The following is an 18,021-nucleotide window of genomic DNA, read 5'->3' as shown; positions in this document are numbered from 1 at the left end:
GGTTTTTCATCATGATGTCATGGATAGCTTGGATACACGGTTTAGTGGGAGCTTGTGACAGTGATGAGGTGACAGTGTAGGATTAGTTCCTGGTTTGGTTTATATCTTCTTGGTTTGGAGAGGATGGATTTTATGATGCCATAGGTGACTTGGTACCACAGTTGAGTGGAAGTTTTTGGCATTGATATATTTATTGAGTGTTTGCAGATGTTGGAGGTTTGTCTTAGATCCTGTTGCTGCAGAAGCGTCTTTGACATTTGCATGGTGCACTTGTTATCTTCATGGTGTGTGAAGATGGTTAAATCTTGAGGACTCATGGAGTTCTTGGTTATCTTCATGGTGTGTGGAGATGGTTCTTCATGGTATATTTAGATGGTTTTTCTTCATGGTGTGTGGAGATGGTTGCATCTTGAGGACTCACAGGGTTCTTGGCAAAGGTGTGGTTTATGCTTTTATTTGGCATGTTATCCTTGGTATGAGGATGGTTTCATTATTATGTCATGGTATACTCTTGATATGCATTTAGAGTTGTGACATGTTATGGTATGTTCATATGGAGCATGTTATCTCTTTAGTTGAGATGGTAAGATCATGTTGTCATGTTTATGTTCCTGAGGCCATGGTTGGAACTTTGACATTGATCTTGGTTTAGTTTCTTGGTATTGAGTACACTGATCATAAGTTGGATACTTCATGATATTGCTATGTTGCATGTGGAGTTGGCATGGATTGATTGGTTACAGGTGCTCATGGATACTTAGAGACGGTGGTGACGCTGATTTCTCTTGGATTAGAGAAGTATTTGTTGGGACGGTTGATGGTTTTAGTAGGAAGTCCGAGGGGCAGTCACTTGATATGGACTTGAGAGGAGATTGTTCTTAGATGAGTCTTGGTTGGAGACTTGGGTATCTTGATGAGCATTCTCATTCCCCACTCTTGGTCTACTTGACAGTTTTCTACTTGAGAGGTATAGCCCATTGCTTTCTCTCAGTTGCATTATATTTATGCTTGTCTTTCATAGATATGGATCTTGAGCTATGGTACATGGGTTAGTTCTTGAGGGTTCATTTAAGAGATGGTTTAGCATTGGTTATCTCCATGTGCATATGTTGTTATGCTGGTTGAGTTTGGGAGATGGTTTTATATTGGGCATATTCCTTGGATTAGGAATGGTTATTCCTTGGTTTAGGAATGGGTTTTATTGAGTTTGATCTTCTTGTGAGAGGTTTACATCCATGATGAGTTATATGGTATGGTTTGGGTGTTGTTGAGGCTTCTTGTTGGGTTTTTATGGAGTAGATCATACTTGCACAGTTTACATCTAGAGGTCTGTGTAGAAGGACATGATACAGGTTATGATTTGCATGGTTTCTCTGGTCTTGGTTATCTTCCTAGATGTTCAGTTGTTGCTTACATTGGTTTTGAGATTGGTTGGAGATTGTGATCACTGGTTTGTGCTCATGTATGTCATGTGAGAGATGACATGGTTATTCCTTTATCTCTTTCCTCTGTTGGTTGTGGTGAACTTGGAGACTATTGGAGACTTGTTATGAGAATTTTTTCTTACAGGATATCAGTTTTTGTATTGTGCATGTCCTTGATACTACATGGATTCACTTCTTTGAGATGTGTTGTGAGTGGATTGGTTATAGATTTGACATTATCTTTTGCAGTGGGAGCTTCTTGGTATATATGTGGCAGGTATTGCTCTTGAGGCTTATGATTGCAAGTTATAGATTGGATATGTCGGTGATATGAGATTCACTTGTTATACCTTTGAGGTATGGATAGTTGGATGGGTTTGGCACTTGCTGTGGGTGCTATTTCAGCTATGGATATTTTGACAACTACGGATACATGTGATTACCTTTGGATCAGGTTATTTGTGCTTGGAATTTCAGTTGGTACAGGATTTTATGATCTTCTAATGCGACAGGTTGGGTGGCTTTCTCTTTGGATGGCTTCTATGTATGTCCAGTGGGAGTGGCATAATAGGAGGTGAGATCATTCATGTTTGAGATGCTGGATACTTTGATTTTGTCATGGGTACCAGGATGGAGCACTCGGTGTATTTTGATCCATGATGGTGGATGTGCTGGGAGGGATTGTTCCCTTGTTCATTTATGTGGCTATGGATTGACCCTATGCAATGTATAAAACAAGTGGGAGATTGTTGAGATAATGGGTGTTGCACACATTGCATAATATTGTTATATTTTATTTTATCATGTAATGTTGTGCCTAGATGGACGTGCAACATGTAAAGATTTCCATGAAATATTCTTGATGAGTTGTATTGTAACATTGTAAAAATATTTTATGTAATTATTTAATATTGGGGAAAAGAATTAAATGCCCAATATTAAATGTGGGGTCAGCGGGTTAGGTAGCACATGGTTTTAGCACATGGTTTATGTAATACCACTTGGTGGTTTTGTGGGACTTGCTACTATATAAGCAGCCATAAGGGTAGTTGTTGTAGAGAGAGTGAGAGAGTGACAAGGAGAAGACAAAAGGCAAGAGTCGAGCGGGACAAGGCTTGACAGGTTAGCCAAGGGAGCATTTGTGAAGGTTGAAAGCATGGCATGGGATGTGTGGATTCATGCTTGTTCACATAGTTTGCTTGGTCGTGGCTATGGCCATGAAGGCTTCTGTGGTTGTATGGCAATGGTTATTTTGCTGAATAATACATGGTGATGGATGCTTTTGGAGGCTGGGTTTTTCCCTCAATGAGGGTTTCCCAGGGTATATCTTGTGTCACAAATTTGTGGGTATGTTGTCTATTCTCTTGCATGTGGATTTTAATTCCGTGTTTATTTCAGATCTATTATGGGTTATGTGGAAACGGTTATATTCTTTGTTGCCAAGTTTCCTTACAACAATCAACTAACATGTCATCTTCACTTGAAATCATAATGACTATCTTACCATTTTGCTAGCTTATAACAAATTAAACCACCAACTGACTTCATGCGAACCTCAACAACTATATTTCAAGTTAGGTCAAAAATTGGAATGTAACAAGAATCATAAATCTTTTTTTTTTGGAAATTCCAAGATAGCAGATACCTGAGACATGATAAGTAGATAGGTGAGTTTTATAGAAAACCCACTAAGGTCCCTCTTATATACTTGGAAAATATCTTCATTTCTCTTTTTTCCAGATTAAACATAAGACTTCATTAGAAAAGACAGACCGAATTGACCAAACTAGCAAGAATCTCAATCCATGAAAAATTTAAAAATTTGTTTCAACCAATAGGTCTGCCAAAAAAAGAGGACCAAATCAACATAGTATACTTACACTCAAAGAAAATATGTTCAAAGGTTTCAAGCACAACATAGAGTAAAAAAAATGGGAGGAAGACCATAAATACAAAGGTTATTAGCAATGGCAATTTTTTTTTATTTTAATAGAATCGATCTGAAATAGACTTGTTTAGGTTCTATGGCTTGATGCCACATCAAACCTAATATAAAATAGCATTTGGAGTCCAAATAGTTAAGGAACTAGTTTCTATTTAATGTTTCAAGGATAGAAGAATCCTCTTTGACCATGTTTAAAGCTTTTTAGTGTTGATATATATAATGTTAGATAACTAAGAGAGGGGGTGAATCAGTTATCCACATTCCCTTTAAACAACATCAGTACCAAACAACATTCATACTCATCATAAACTTTCACTTGGTGTATTCCTTCAACTTCACAATTAACTCATTCACTCACTTTACTCAAACTCTTCATTCACTGTTCTATTTTCACCAACTGAAAGTAATATTACTTAGTTATTACTAACCATAAACTTAGTTGTTTTTGAGTTGCAGTAAAATGAAAATAACATGAAAAATAACTTGCAACATAACAACATTCACCCATTTGACAACAATATTTTAACGTGGAAAACTTGTTAAGAGAAAAAACTCTTGGGACTAGCAACCCAAAATTTTCACTTTTTTGAAGTGAGATGTGTTAGGAACCAACCTTGTTAAAGGTTTACATAGACATTGTTAATGTGACCTTGTTAGAGGATTTTAACCAAAAGATCATCTAGACCTTATCACTCCTTGATATTGTTTACAGATTGGCTTCTCTAAAGGACTTACAAACACCACTAATCATATAATAAAAGGTCAATCTATTGTTAAGGTCATCACCTTACCATAGAGACCTTACATCCAAAAGAAGGATCGTCATCTTCCATACAACAATACACATGTCCACAAGAGTAATAATCAACAAAAGAAATATATATATTAAACAAAACTGAGATTGAATCTCAGGAATTACGTTTACATCTTAACCATACAAAGTTTACCTTTGAAATATTCCACTTATAATTTCACAAGAGGTTTGGTAATTATGTCAATTATCTACTCTTCGGTGCTGATATACATCAACTTGATAACATTTATGTCCTTCACATCTCCAATATAGTGATAGGGAATTTCTATGTGCTTGGACTTGTTATGGAAGACTAAATTTATAGAGAGTTTAATGCAGCTTTGATTATCACAATGGATGTTGTGAGATTTAGAGGTTTCCCGAATAGTCCAACCAACAACTTCTATAACCACACTGCTTCTCGAGCTCCCAAAGATGTCACTACATTTCTTCTTTAGTAGAACTCTGAGCAATAAAGATTGCTTCCTACTAAACCAAGATACCATCGCAGATCCAAGACTATAATAACATCCAGTAGTGCTCTTCTAATCTATAGAACTGCCACACTAGTTGAAATTTGAATATCCAAGAAGTTGTAGCTTAACATGGTCATATTTTGGACCAAGTCCAATGGTGCCCCGTAAGTATCTCAAAATGTCCTTGGCTGCCATGAGATGAATCTTGTTAGGTTTATACATAAATTGACTTAGTGTGTTTGTAACATCACAAATATTAGGTCGAGTATTCATTGAGTACATTAGAGATCTAATTATCTGCCTGTATTTGAGTTTATGAAGGCTTTTTTCCATTGGTGTGGATAGTGGATTGTAGTCCATCATGCCAAATTTGTTTAATATGTCAATAGTACACTTTCCTTAGTTCAGGACGACATAGTCTTCTTTTTGCCATACTTCTAACCCAAAAAAGTAGTGTAGGAGTCCTAAGTCTTTCATTTCAAATTCTAATGTAAGATCTTGTTTACATCTTGCAATAAGGTGATCTTCACCTATTATTATATGATCATTGGCATAGAGAACAAGAATTATCATATCACTCTTTGATTCTTTGAAGTATATATTAGGATCAACTTCATTTCTTGAGTACCCCAATTTGATAAGATAATGATCAATTCTCTTATACCATGCCCTGAGGGCTTATTTAGGACCATTTCGAAATGTTGTCTTTACATCCATCTGATGTATCTTCTACCCTTTGGAAGCAACAATTGCAATGATGGTTCTGACATATATATATATATATATATATATATTGAGCAATAGGAGCAAATGTCTCCTCATAATCAATTCTAGCCTTTTGAGAGAATCCTCTAGCCAAAAATCTAGCTTTGTATTTTTCAATACTTCCATTAGGTGCTTGTTTAATTTGAAATAGCCACTTTGATACAACAACGGATTTGTCTTTAGGGTCTTGGTGAATCTATCAGCTTACTAAAGAAGATGCTACCTAGTGGGAAAATAGAAAAAAGGAATTGAATATTAAGACACTAACACCACATGGGATAACTTTGTAACTATATTTAAGAAGCAATGGTTACCTCAATCCTTCTACGATCAGAGCGTGTTAGAATTTCAAAACCTTAAATAGGGGGACTTGACGGTGAACGGATACTAAGACAGATTCACTCGATTGCTGAAGTATGTTCCTACCTTTCAGCAAGATGGGAATTTCAAGGTCAAAAAATTTATCATGGGATTGAATAACAGGATAGGAGGAACCATACATGTGCTAGCACCCAAAACCATGGAGGAGGCCCTTGAGAAGGCCATGCAACAAGAACAGGAGGTAAAGAAGGATGATTCCATTCATGATAATAAGAGAAAGGCCTACTAGAGTTCATCTAGTTATGAAGCAAAGGCTCATAAAAAGAGTTTCAAGAACCTCAAGGCAACCAAACTAGATTTCAAGGTGAATAATAGTAAGAATTTCAAAACCAACAAAAAAACGGGCAATGGTAGCAAGGGAAATAAAAAGTAGGGACCAAAAAAAGGTTGTTTCATTTGTGGTGGAGACCACTATGCTAACTAGTGTCCTAGTAAGGGTGAATCCAATCAACAAATGTGACCTCCCTTACCGCTATAGCAAACCATTTTCTAGCAGATGATTCATGCAGCCTTAGAGAACATGCAAGCAGAGCAGCAATTGGGCCCCATAGAAACCCTGGGTACTAGACCCAAGGGTGGTGGAAACAAAACCACTCAAAATACTCGAGGTGTGTAAGCTTCACTTACAAATTAGGATGTCACCCAGTGCAAGGTCCAATGGGACCAATATACTAAATAGAATGCTACTTATGATGAAATTTTCCAAAATTTTCCCCATCTTTTTCCCAAAAACATGAACTATTGATAGTATTGTGATTTAATTTGAGACATTGTGGCATAATGCTATTAAGATTATATGACCATTTTATAGAAGATATTAAGGATATTTTCTTGTGTATTTTTCAATATTCACTGAGGACAGTGAAACACAGGGGGTTTGTTAGATTGCTTTTTTTTTATATTGAAAAATTCATCTACACGTTGATGTTTCAAGCTAAACTAAAATGGTTGGTTAAAATTTGTAACTCATTTTGATTTCATATGAATGGGAATACTGGTTATTTGTTATGTTCATGTGAAATGGAATATGTTGGTTAGTCGCTATGCTATTACATGATTTGGAAATGGTTAATCAAATTGGTTATTAACTATGACAACTAGATCTTCTTTGAACAATGTATGCTTTCACCATGTTAAATTATTCTTGTAGGAGTACGGGTAAGGGGGAAGCATTGCTAGAGAGGGAATAGGGAACGAGGGCAGGAACCTACCACTAAGCCAACAGGCATGAGTTTGAACCACCATGGTCATTGGAAAGTAAGCTAGGCAAGCAAGGGTATACCAGGTGTCCACCATGAGCTAACTAGGTCATCTAGGTTAATAAAATAAATAAATATTCACTTGAACATTAAAGTGGAGTAAAAAAAATTATTACCTTGATTGTGAATTGGAAGACTCTACAATTCTTCTTATTACATGGACATGATTTGTTATAATGATACCCATAATTATTTATGCACATTTGTATGTGTTACATCTATGTATATTTATGTGTGTGTGTGTATAATTATAACATATGTGAAAAATATGCATATTTAAGATATAGCATGTATGTATGTATATAAAAAATTAACACGCACAAACATGTGTAAATTATGTAAGCATTATTATAATGAATCATGGGTAGGACTTCATATTCTTTTTCCTTGTGTCAAAAATGAATTATTACATAGGTTCCATTGGCCTCTCATTTTATACCCTGGCATTTACAAATCAATATTGTAACTCATAATGCCACCTTTCAAATTACCCATGCATGTAACTACTCTTGGACAGGATTATAACTTTAAAACAAGCATTGCTCAGAAAATGAAACTTATATAGCAACTCAAGGATCTACATTTTTTTCCTATTCTTGACAGACATAATTAGTGACAGTAAATATTCTACAACTTACTCTAAGAGTGCCATCCAAGGCTAGCAACTGGCAATTGTAGCCTGCAAATTGGAGATTTAGAGACACCTGCTTACACCAACAACTTGCTAGGTCATATCCAATAATGCATTTCCCATTTCAATCTCATGATCATACAACTTTTTAATTGAGCCGATTATGAATGACATTACTTAAATATATTTGAAATCTCTCCTAGTCGGAAAAATCCATCAATGTTTGATTTCCAATTGTTCTCATAAGCATTTTGGCTTGATGAATTTTAAATCCAAACTCAAATGATTAAGAATGCATGCGATTTGTCTAGTACAGAGTTGAAATATATGTTTTCTATCAATATTTAATATAAATATCTCTTTTCAAATTTTAAACAATTTGAGAATGGCACAACTTCTACGCTCTTGTACAAAGGAGTAACATTATACACCTCTGAGACAAGATGAAGTACCAATACAATATGATAATGATATACTTGTAAGCCTTTTTATTTCCTTAATATCAATCTAAGACCTAGGTTGGGTAGAGAACTTATTATTGTGAAGAATTATTCATGAAAAATGGATAGTCACACGAAGGATCATCAAGGATGACCAAGCAAGGTCAAGAGGAATGGTGTCGGCCAAGAACAATGAAATGTGGAATATCCCTACAAATCAAGAAGTGAAATAAGTGATCACTTAAGCATTAAAGAAAACTTAAGAACTAAATTTGTAAACCAAGTTAGCTCATGGTGGGCAATAGGGCATAGTCTTGTTGTCAGGTCAAGCAGTGGGTGATTGTGCACATAGCGTCCATGTAAATCCTAGTTGCACATAGTGTCCATGTAAATCCTGATTGTACATAGTGTCCATGTAAATCCTAGTCAAGGTAGGTTTAGCAAAAATGTTGTTTCTATGATCACTAGAGGATGGGATAGCTTATAATCAGATGGATGGGTTGATAGAAGGATTCCACATTCTAGTTGGTTGAATAGTTGACACTCTAACACTAGGATGCTCTGGTGGTAGGACAAGATGGTGTTCTTGTTCCTTATCTCATGCAAGGTAGGGCCATTCTCACCTAAGAGTGAAAGGGGATACACTAGGTCCATGGTTGGGAGGTTAAGCCTCTGACAATGCTTCTCCTCTCTTCCAAATCCAAGACTTGCACAAGACAGTTTGGGTTGCATTTTCTTAGTCTAGTATGATTCAGACTTACCTAGTATTTACTTTCCCTTTATACTTCATTTTAAGATCAGCTAGATATATGTAAATACAGATATGCAGTTTCATTTACTCCTTCTAGCTATATGAAGTGATAGTTAATGTTCAATTAGTTAATGATGTCTCTTTCACACTATTTATTTGTATTTGTAGTCAAATAAAGTAAGTAATCTACAATTGTTAATTAAGGAATTTCACGAGAATCAGTTAATCTGTTATAACTGTTAATCCCATGCATGTGAACATGATTTATAGCCTATTTGATTGTTAAAATATAAGGGAACTTAGGGTTAAGGAAAATTTGGATGTTACATTTGAACTCCGTTATTCATGCTATTATTCTTAGGGATTGAGTTCTTATCAAGCATTTTCCTTTGTTTCCTTCTTTTTGATTCCAACCATAGTGAACCCTTCATAATTTGAGGTGGCAATATTCATGGTTAAAGCATTATCCTTAATTTTCTCATTTTCAATTTCATATTTGTTGTTGGATACTAGCACCTCCTCTTTGTTATTGATGTCCTCAACCAATGGAGCCTCTACCATCCCAATAATTTCCTCATTGTTTTGTGGGCTGATTTGTTTACAAGCATTATCTGGTTCCTTCAATATAATGTCTCCCTTCCCTATGCTCAAACAGTCAAATCTTTGGTTAGATTGCTATATTTCAAGGATGTAGTAGATGATTTACTACTCTACTTGTTAACTCTTCTTGCTCTATCATTGATAGACTCAAGGGCCAACTGTTGGGCACTTTTCTTACCATGCAGCTCATTATTATGCTTAGTATTAGATTTTTGAATATGGGGAGCCAACTTATGCACTTCTTTAGATCGTTCATTGTTGGGAATGACTTTGTAGTTCTTTTCAAACAAGTGATTAGATAGGGAGAAAAAGAATTACTAGTATGAACATCAAGTTCCACATGAGAAATATGAGGGCTATGAGCTTGATCTGTAGTGTTCTTGTTTTCAGTGGAATCAACAATCAGGGTATTAGGCCCAGAAGGAAGGCTTTTAACTGTGGTGCTTTGAATTGTAGGTCTCAATCTAGGGATAGTCGAGTTGATACTAGGGCAATTTGTTTTGTTATGGTTATTCTTCTTGCAATAAAAGAAAGCATCTTGATTAACTAGTAAGTTAACCTCGCATTTAAACAGGAATTTTTCTAATTTCGAAGATAACCTTTTAGGAACATCCACTTCAACAGAAAAGGCTACAAGTACTCTCGCATTAAGATGCATCAGAGTAATTTTAGAATCCTCTACTTGCAACACCGAACCCAATTTATTTAGCATCTGAGGCAAAAAGGGCCAAAATATAGGTTGGAGATTAATTATCTCTAACCATTGAGGTAAGGATATTCAAATCTTCCTTTAACCAACCACGGGAAGGCCCTAGAAAATATTTTGCCTACATTCCAAAAAGACTTTCTAAGCACTGTCTCCTGCATGGTGTGTTTTTTTAGAAAAATAACAAAAAACCCTCTTTGAAGCATTCTATAAAAAACATTCTGAATTACTAGCTTGGCTCCCCATACAGTATTCAGCCATTCATCAAAAACCCTTCTTGAAGGTAAAAATTATGAATCAATGGTAGCAAAAAGGATAGCAACATTTCTTAACCTTGTTCTCTCATTTCTAATAGCAGTCTTCATATCATCATTGGGAGAGAGATGAAGGGTCTTATTGAAATTTGGAGGGGCCTTACCGTCTCCTCCTCCAATGTTTGCAAGGATGATTCCACCATAGCCTATAGTTTTCCATTGGAAGTTTCCCCCAAAACTCTTCCAATTTCCATTGTTGCCACCATGAATTGTCCATCGAACTCCCTAGTAGGGGGACAAATAGTTTTAAAATCCTCTATAAGAACTGCTTTGGATGAACGTTTTTCTCCTTTGGTCATTTTTTCTGACACATGTGTATTGATTTCAACTCCACTATTTGTTAGAAAGTAAAGTCCACCAAGATAACTGAGAGGGAGGGAGGGAATCCGTTACCCAATTAAAACAACTTTCATTAACCTTGTTAAATCCAAAAAAAGTAACCAATAAGTGCAACAACCATAGCAAGATCACCATACACAATAACACCAAATTTGTTAACAAGGGAAAGCCTTGATTAGAGAGAAAACCCAAGTGGGGATGGTACCCACAAAATGATGTAATAATATATAAGTTCCTTGCAAGAAGATGGAACTTGTTAGGAGTCAATGAAATACATTCAATACATATCAGTCCATGTTAGGAGACTTTGAATGCCTATGAGGAGATTCTAACCCTATTAGGAGTTGTGGAAGGCAAAAGGACCCACTGTCCAAACAACTTCACAGGCAAGACCACCTAACTCACTGTCCAACTAGCCTTAGTACTATCCTTTGCAGAATAATATAAATAAACAACAATCCACAACAACCTCTTTGCCAAATACAGTCTCTCTATTAGCTCATCATGTCTTAGCCACGTCAAACACTTCTCTGATCTCAAGATATTCATTTTCAGTTTCACTAGATCTCAACTCCAAGTTCACATACTCGCATTACACAAATCTCATCACTTAATCACTCTTCAATACACATATTCCATAGGGAAAACAATTTTCCCTTATACCAAGTCCTAAAACTAATTATTGAGTTAGCCTTGAGACTTTCTCAATTTACAATTTATATAGGACCAAATTAAGATAATACAATACATTGCATCTTTTCACAATTTCATAATACTATCATCTCATAGTCTTTACAATCCTTCACATGTGCAACATCAAGATGTGCATGTTTGTCTACTGCATCTTCGTCATGTCTTCTACCTCTGTATAACTATGCTTAACCAAATTCTATCTCTATTAGGAGATATAATCAAAACAACAATAATTGCTTCTCAAAAACTCTATCTGAACGTTGTCTTCAATAAATCCAAAAATAATTGTCAATTGTCTTTAAATTTTTGCATGCGCTCTTAACCATATAATCAAGATACTCAATATAACACATCCTCAACTGAGCATAGCCTTATCTTAACTCCTCAAACTCCTTGACCTCAACCTTTGTTTGTTGTTCTGTCAATCTTCATAGAATCACTAGTATATTGACATCACTGACAAACACAGTCATGAATGCAACACACAATCATGCTAACAATCATCCCCTTTGGCATTGATGGCATCATGGATGATAAACATCTAAGTTCTACAAATACCAAATGTATCTCTACTACAATTTCTCCACTATAGTGTAACCATATTCTTCCTTTTCAAATCCTCTTCATCAATCAAATTTGGATCTCACAAACATCTCTCCATCAATGTGCTACTCCCCCATTGACTATCTTTCCTCATTTCATGTACACTTCTCCCGATGTACCATGAAATTTTTTTCATGTATATCCCCCCATTGACATCAATGACAAAGGCATCATTATGTCAATTCTACTTCATAAGATCTTCAACAAGCTCAAGTGTCCTTCATGGCTCACCAATTACCAAGAGTCCTTCATGGCTCACCTCAATCATAGATACTCCCCCATAGATGAAGCATCAAGCACCCAATCTAGATAAAGAATAGTGCTCTATACCACTGAACTAATGCAATCTCTGCATCAACTACTCGAAAGTAAGTAGGGGCATAACCCCAAGCATACCTCTCAAGTACTCAAACATATCCTTTGGAAAAGGCTTTGTAAATATATATGTTATGTTATCCTTTATACTGATATACTCTAATCTGATCTCCTTCTTTGCAACTTTCTTCTTAAAGCATGATACTTAATAGATATGTGTTTCGTCTTTGAATGTAACACATGATTCTTAGATATACTCATTGGATTTGTGTTATCACAATGTATGATAACAAGCTCCATAAACTCAACTCCAATGTCCTTCAACATTTGCTTCATCCACATGATTTGATTACAATTATTTTTTGTTGCTACATTCTACTCCTATTGTGCTCTATGAATAGTTTTGTTTCTTGCTTAGACAAGAAACCAATCATCCTCCTTAGAAAAATGCTCCACCACTTGTACTCTTTCTGTCATCCATTATGCCTACCCAATCTGCATTAGTATATGCACATAAGGTAAAGTCATTTGACCTATCATACCATAACCCAAAATCAAGTGTACCCTTCAAATATCTGAAAATCCTTTTTACTGTTGCATAATGTGATTCTTTAGGATAAGCTTGAAATCTCACCACAATGCTAACTACATTAGCTATATTATATCATACAAAAAAAATTCAATAATTAGTAAACCATTCTCAATCTCCTTCAAATACAAATTTATGTCTATAGTACCTTTAGAAAATCTCAATTTTGCCAAGTACTTGTCCAATCTCACATACCATGCTCTAGGTGCTTGTTTCAATTGATACAATACTTTCTTCAACTTGCAAACCATATCTCCTTCTTCTGTCAAAGGAAAACATTTGAGGCTACTCAATGTAAACTTCTTCCTCAAATTCTCCATTCAGAAATGTTGATTTGACATTCATCTGATACATTTTAAATTTCTTGTTAGCCGAATATGTGAAAAACATTCTAACTACCTCTATCCTAGCAACAAGTGCAAATGTTTCCTCATAATCTATACCTTATTTCTGTGAATAAGCTTTGCATAATAGTCTTTCTTTGTTTCTCACAACCTCACCTTTTTATTCATCTTATTTCTAAAAACCCACTTAGTTCCAATAACATTCATGTCTTTAGGTCTAGGAACCAATTCTTATATATCATTATTTTCAATCTGATCTAATTCTTCTCTCATAGCCTTAATCCATAAATCATCTTTACTCGCTTTATCAGCACTTTTAGGTTCTACTTATGAAATCAAACATATTTCTTCTCTTTGTACCTTGTTCCTTGTCATCACTCCTTTGTCCTTGCTACCAATAATCTAACCAATAGGATGATTCTTTGTTAGATTCTTATTAGGAGTCACTGTCTCAACTCTGACTTCAGCTCTAGGTTCACTCCTTGGTTCTTCTCTTTGTTCCATAATCTGTATATCATTCTAAAAATCTATGTCAGTCTCATAAAAAAACTCAACATTCTCCTTGTTAGCCTTTGGATTAATCTCTTCATAAAAATTATAATCAAGCATTCTTTCTTGAATTTCAAACTTCTCATCAACTTTAACATTTGCACTCTCAACAATAGTCTTAGTTCTATCACTAAAACATATGTAAGCTTTGTTTTTTAATGAATAACCAAGAAACATAACTTCACCACTTCTTGCATCAAGCTTACTAATATCATCTTCTCTCTTAATGTAACACTTACTTCCAAATATTTTGAAACACTTAACTAAGGGTGTATGACCAAACCAAAGCTCATTAGGGGTCTTACCAGTACCTTGTCTAATTTTTACTCTATTCATGGTGTATATTGTTGTATTAACTACTTCTCTCAAGAATATCTTCAAAACATTTTTCTCAAACATCATAACTCTTGCTACCTCTGTTATCGATATATTTTTCATCTTTGCTATACCATTCTACTCAAGCATTCTAGGGGTTGAAAGTTGTCTTTTAATACAATTCACTTCACAAAAACTGTTAAACTCATTCAAAGTAAACTCTCCACCTCTATTAGATATCAAACATTTAATCTTCAAGCCATATTCATTTTCAACTATATTCTTAAACACCTTAAACTTCTCAAATGCTTCAGATTTCTCTCTAAGAAAGGCTACCCACATCATCCTAGTAAAATCATCAACAAGAATAATGAAATACCTTTCACCATAGAATGCTTGTCTTTGTAGAATCACTCAAATCTATGTGTACTATCTCCAACTTCACTTATGTAGTAAACTTCTTGCTTGAAAAAGAACTTTTCTTTTGCTTCGCCATAACACATTCCTTGCATACCATATTAGTATGCTTCTCAATTTTTAGGCAAATCTCTAACAACAAGTGTAGTACTAACCTTCACAATATTAACAAAGTTTATGTGACAAAGCCTCTTGTGCCATAATCGGAAGTTATCAAATTTAGCAACTAAACATGTCATCTCAGTAGGATTCAATTGAAAAAAATTACCTCTTATTCTTGTGTCAGTACCAATCATCTTAGCATTTTTATCCTTGATAATACATGTCTTCTCTATGAATTGCAACTGATATCCCTTGTCAACTAACTTTCCAACACTGAAAAGATTATGTTTCAGACCATCAACAAAATAAACATCATTAGTGTTAGTTTTTGCATCAAAAGTAATATATCCTATTCCTTTTATATGATAGGCCGCATTGTTTCCAGCTCTAACAATTCCTCCATCACAACAATTGAATTCAATGAGCTTGTTCATATCTTCAGTCATACAATGAGAAAAACCACTATCTATAATCCAATTAAATTTCTTCCTTTCAACTTGTGATTCTAATGCTTTTTCTTCTCTAACTTCCTCTCTTTCAAGACTTTCCTCCTTCATTGGAAAAAATCCTATTTCAACAATTTCACTCAAAAAAATTCCACACTAGCTTCTAGATATTCATCATTTGCATAAAGACATTCTCTAGGCTTCCTAGGCTTGAAATTCTTTCAATACTTCTTTACTCTTTTAGGGCACTTAGAAGCATAATGAACGCATTCATTACAAGTCCAACATTTAAAGATTGTCATACCTTCAGGTTATCTTTTCACAAGCAAGTCACTTCTTTCTTACAGTCTTCCTGTCTTCTTCAGATCTTCCTCTACTATTGCTAGCATAATCTCCATTACTATTTGTACTTCTTGTCTATGTAGGTTGAACACTCAATACGCTGAATGCAGTCTCAACTCTAGGAAAATCTCCCCTTTGTCTCAAACTTATCTTCACTAATTCCAATCTTCCAAGAAGAGTTTCTCTTGTAAACTTATCTATGCAAGGTATAACTTGTTCAATCATCTGCACTATCTTCTTATATGTAGGTGTTGATGTTTTCAAGATCTTCCTTAAAATTTCATCTTCATCCTTCTTCCCATCACGAGCCTTAATTCCTACAAAAATCTTTGATATTCTACCGAAATAACTTCTTACAGATTCATCTTCCATCATTTTAGCTTCTTACAATAAACAAATCCAATTCTGCAATCTAACCTTTCTAGCATGCCTACCACCTTCAAAAATAGATTGTAAGGCTTTCCAAATTTTATGTGCCAAATTTAGAGATTTTACCTGATTGTTCTCATTTTCAAGAAGAATTGTCAAAAGTGCTTCCCTAGTAAGCATATTACAAATAAATGGATCTCTTTAACCTTCTGTACAAGATTCAAGCTTGTCTTCATCAACTATTTCCTTCCCATTCTTGGTGATCAACCAATATCTTGGAGCCATGCATAGCAGATGTGTCTTCATCTTCTCTTTCCAACTATCATAGTTAACTCTATCAAACTTCACACTTTCTTTTCTAAAATAATTGGCCATAGATCTCCTTAAGGCATTAAGATTTTCCTTCAAGAACTTGATTCTCTAATACCAATTGTTAGAAAGTAAAGTCCACCAAGATAACTGAGAGAGGGGGATGAATCAGTTATCCAATTAAAACAAATTTTATCAACCTTATTAAATCTAAAACAAGTAACCAAAAAGTGCAACAACCATAGTAAGATCACCATACATAATAACACCAAATCTATTAACTAGGGAAACCCTTGATTAGAGGGAAAACCCTAGAGGGGATGGTACGCACAAAATGATGTACTAATATATAGCTTCCTTGCAAGAGAATGGACCCTGTTAGGAGTCAATGAAATACATTTAGTACATAGAAATCCCTATTAGGAGACTTTGAATCCCTATGAGGAGATTCCAACACTGTTAGGGGTTGTGGAAGGCAAAAGGACCTACTGTCCAAATAGATTCAAGGGAAAGACCATCAAACTCATTGTCTAACTAGCCTTAGTACTATTCTTTGCAGAATAATATAAATAAACAATTGTCCACAACAACCTCTTTGCCAAATACAGACTCTTTATCAGCTTGTCGTGCCTTAGCCGCACCAAATGCTTCTCTGATCTCAAGATATTCAATATCAAGTTGATTGGATCTCACATCCAAGTTTGCATACTTGCAATACACAAATCTCACCTCCACCAATGACCAAGTCCTTCATCTAATATCGATCTCCCTAGCACTTTAGCTAGCAACATGAGGTGGTGTGAGAAAATCATGTATCCCTTAAGGTTTCAACAAGCCTTTTTGTAGGTACATTATTTTCTTCACCACATTTACATTAAAATATGTACCTTAAAGGTTATATTTTATGTATTCTCCTCTCCCACTTGACCCCCTTAGTTTTCCTTTTCTAAAACACGTTGTACTTGACAAGTATGAAATCTACACTTACCTTGTACAAGGTTGTACTTGACTTCTGTGAAATCCACACTTGTCAAGTACAAGAGAGACTCCCTCGCCCCTCATTTCACACCTTCAAATGCAAGAATTTCAAGTAAAAATTCATCGAAAATGACAACAAATAGAGGAGAAAAGTTATTGATTTTCCTAGCAATTGGTAAAGCCAACACCTTGTACTTAACAAGTCTTGAATCCACACTTGCCATGCAAAAGGTTGTACTTGACTAATGTGGATACTGCACTTGCCAAGTACAACCTTGTACATTGCAAATGTGGATTCAACACTTGTCAAGTACCCATTTCCACCTTCCAAAGCCACCAATCTATATGGAGTTAATAAAAGTCAATCATGATGCAATCTTGCCTCACTCTTAAATTTGATTTTCTTAAACCACATCGTGAAATAGTTTAAATATGCTAGAATCAAGAATTTTCAACTCTTTCATTTTATAATTTCAGGGGAAAATGCAAAATTTACAAAGAACTTCATATCTAATTCTTGGATTTAATACAATTACGTCTTTTGTTTCATAAGGTGGCTATGGAAAGAGATACTTGTAGGACAAAGGAGCTATGACAAGATCAAGCTCAAGGCTTTAAACAAGGTGAAGGTGCAAGTTCAAAGTTGAAGATCAAGTTGGAAATGCAAAATTCACAACAACATAAAGATGAAATCAAAGAAACAAGGTTGTACACAGAAAAGGACCAACTTGAATTACCTTTGGAAATCCAAGTTTTGAGAAGAACAATCCAAGTACATGAAAGGTTTCACCACTTCAAGAATATTATGGCCAAGAAATCAAGGTTC

This window comes from Cupressus sempervirens, chromosome 3, assembly GCF_028749045.1.
Source record: "Cupressus sempervirens isolate cs-2001-9-10 chromosome 3, ASM2874904v1, whole genome shotgun sequence".
NCBI classification, from domain to species: Eukaryota; Viridiplantae; Streptophyta; class Pinopsida; order Cupressales; family Cupressaceae; genus Cupressus; species Cupressus sempervirens.
Note: the sequence above shows the minus strand (reverse complement) of the source record.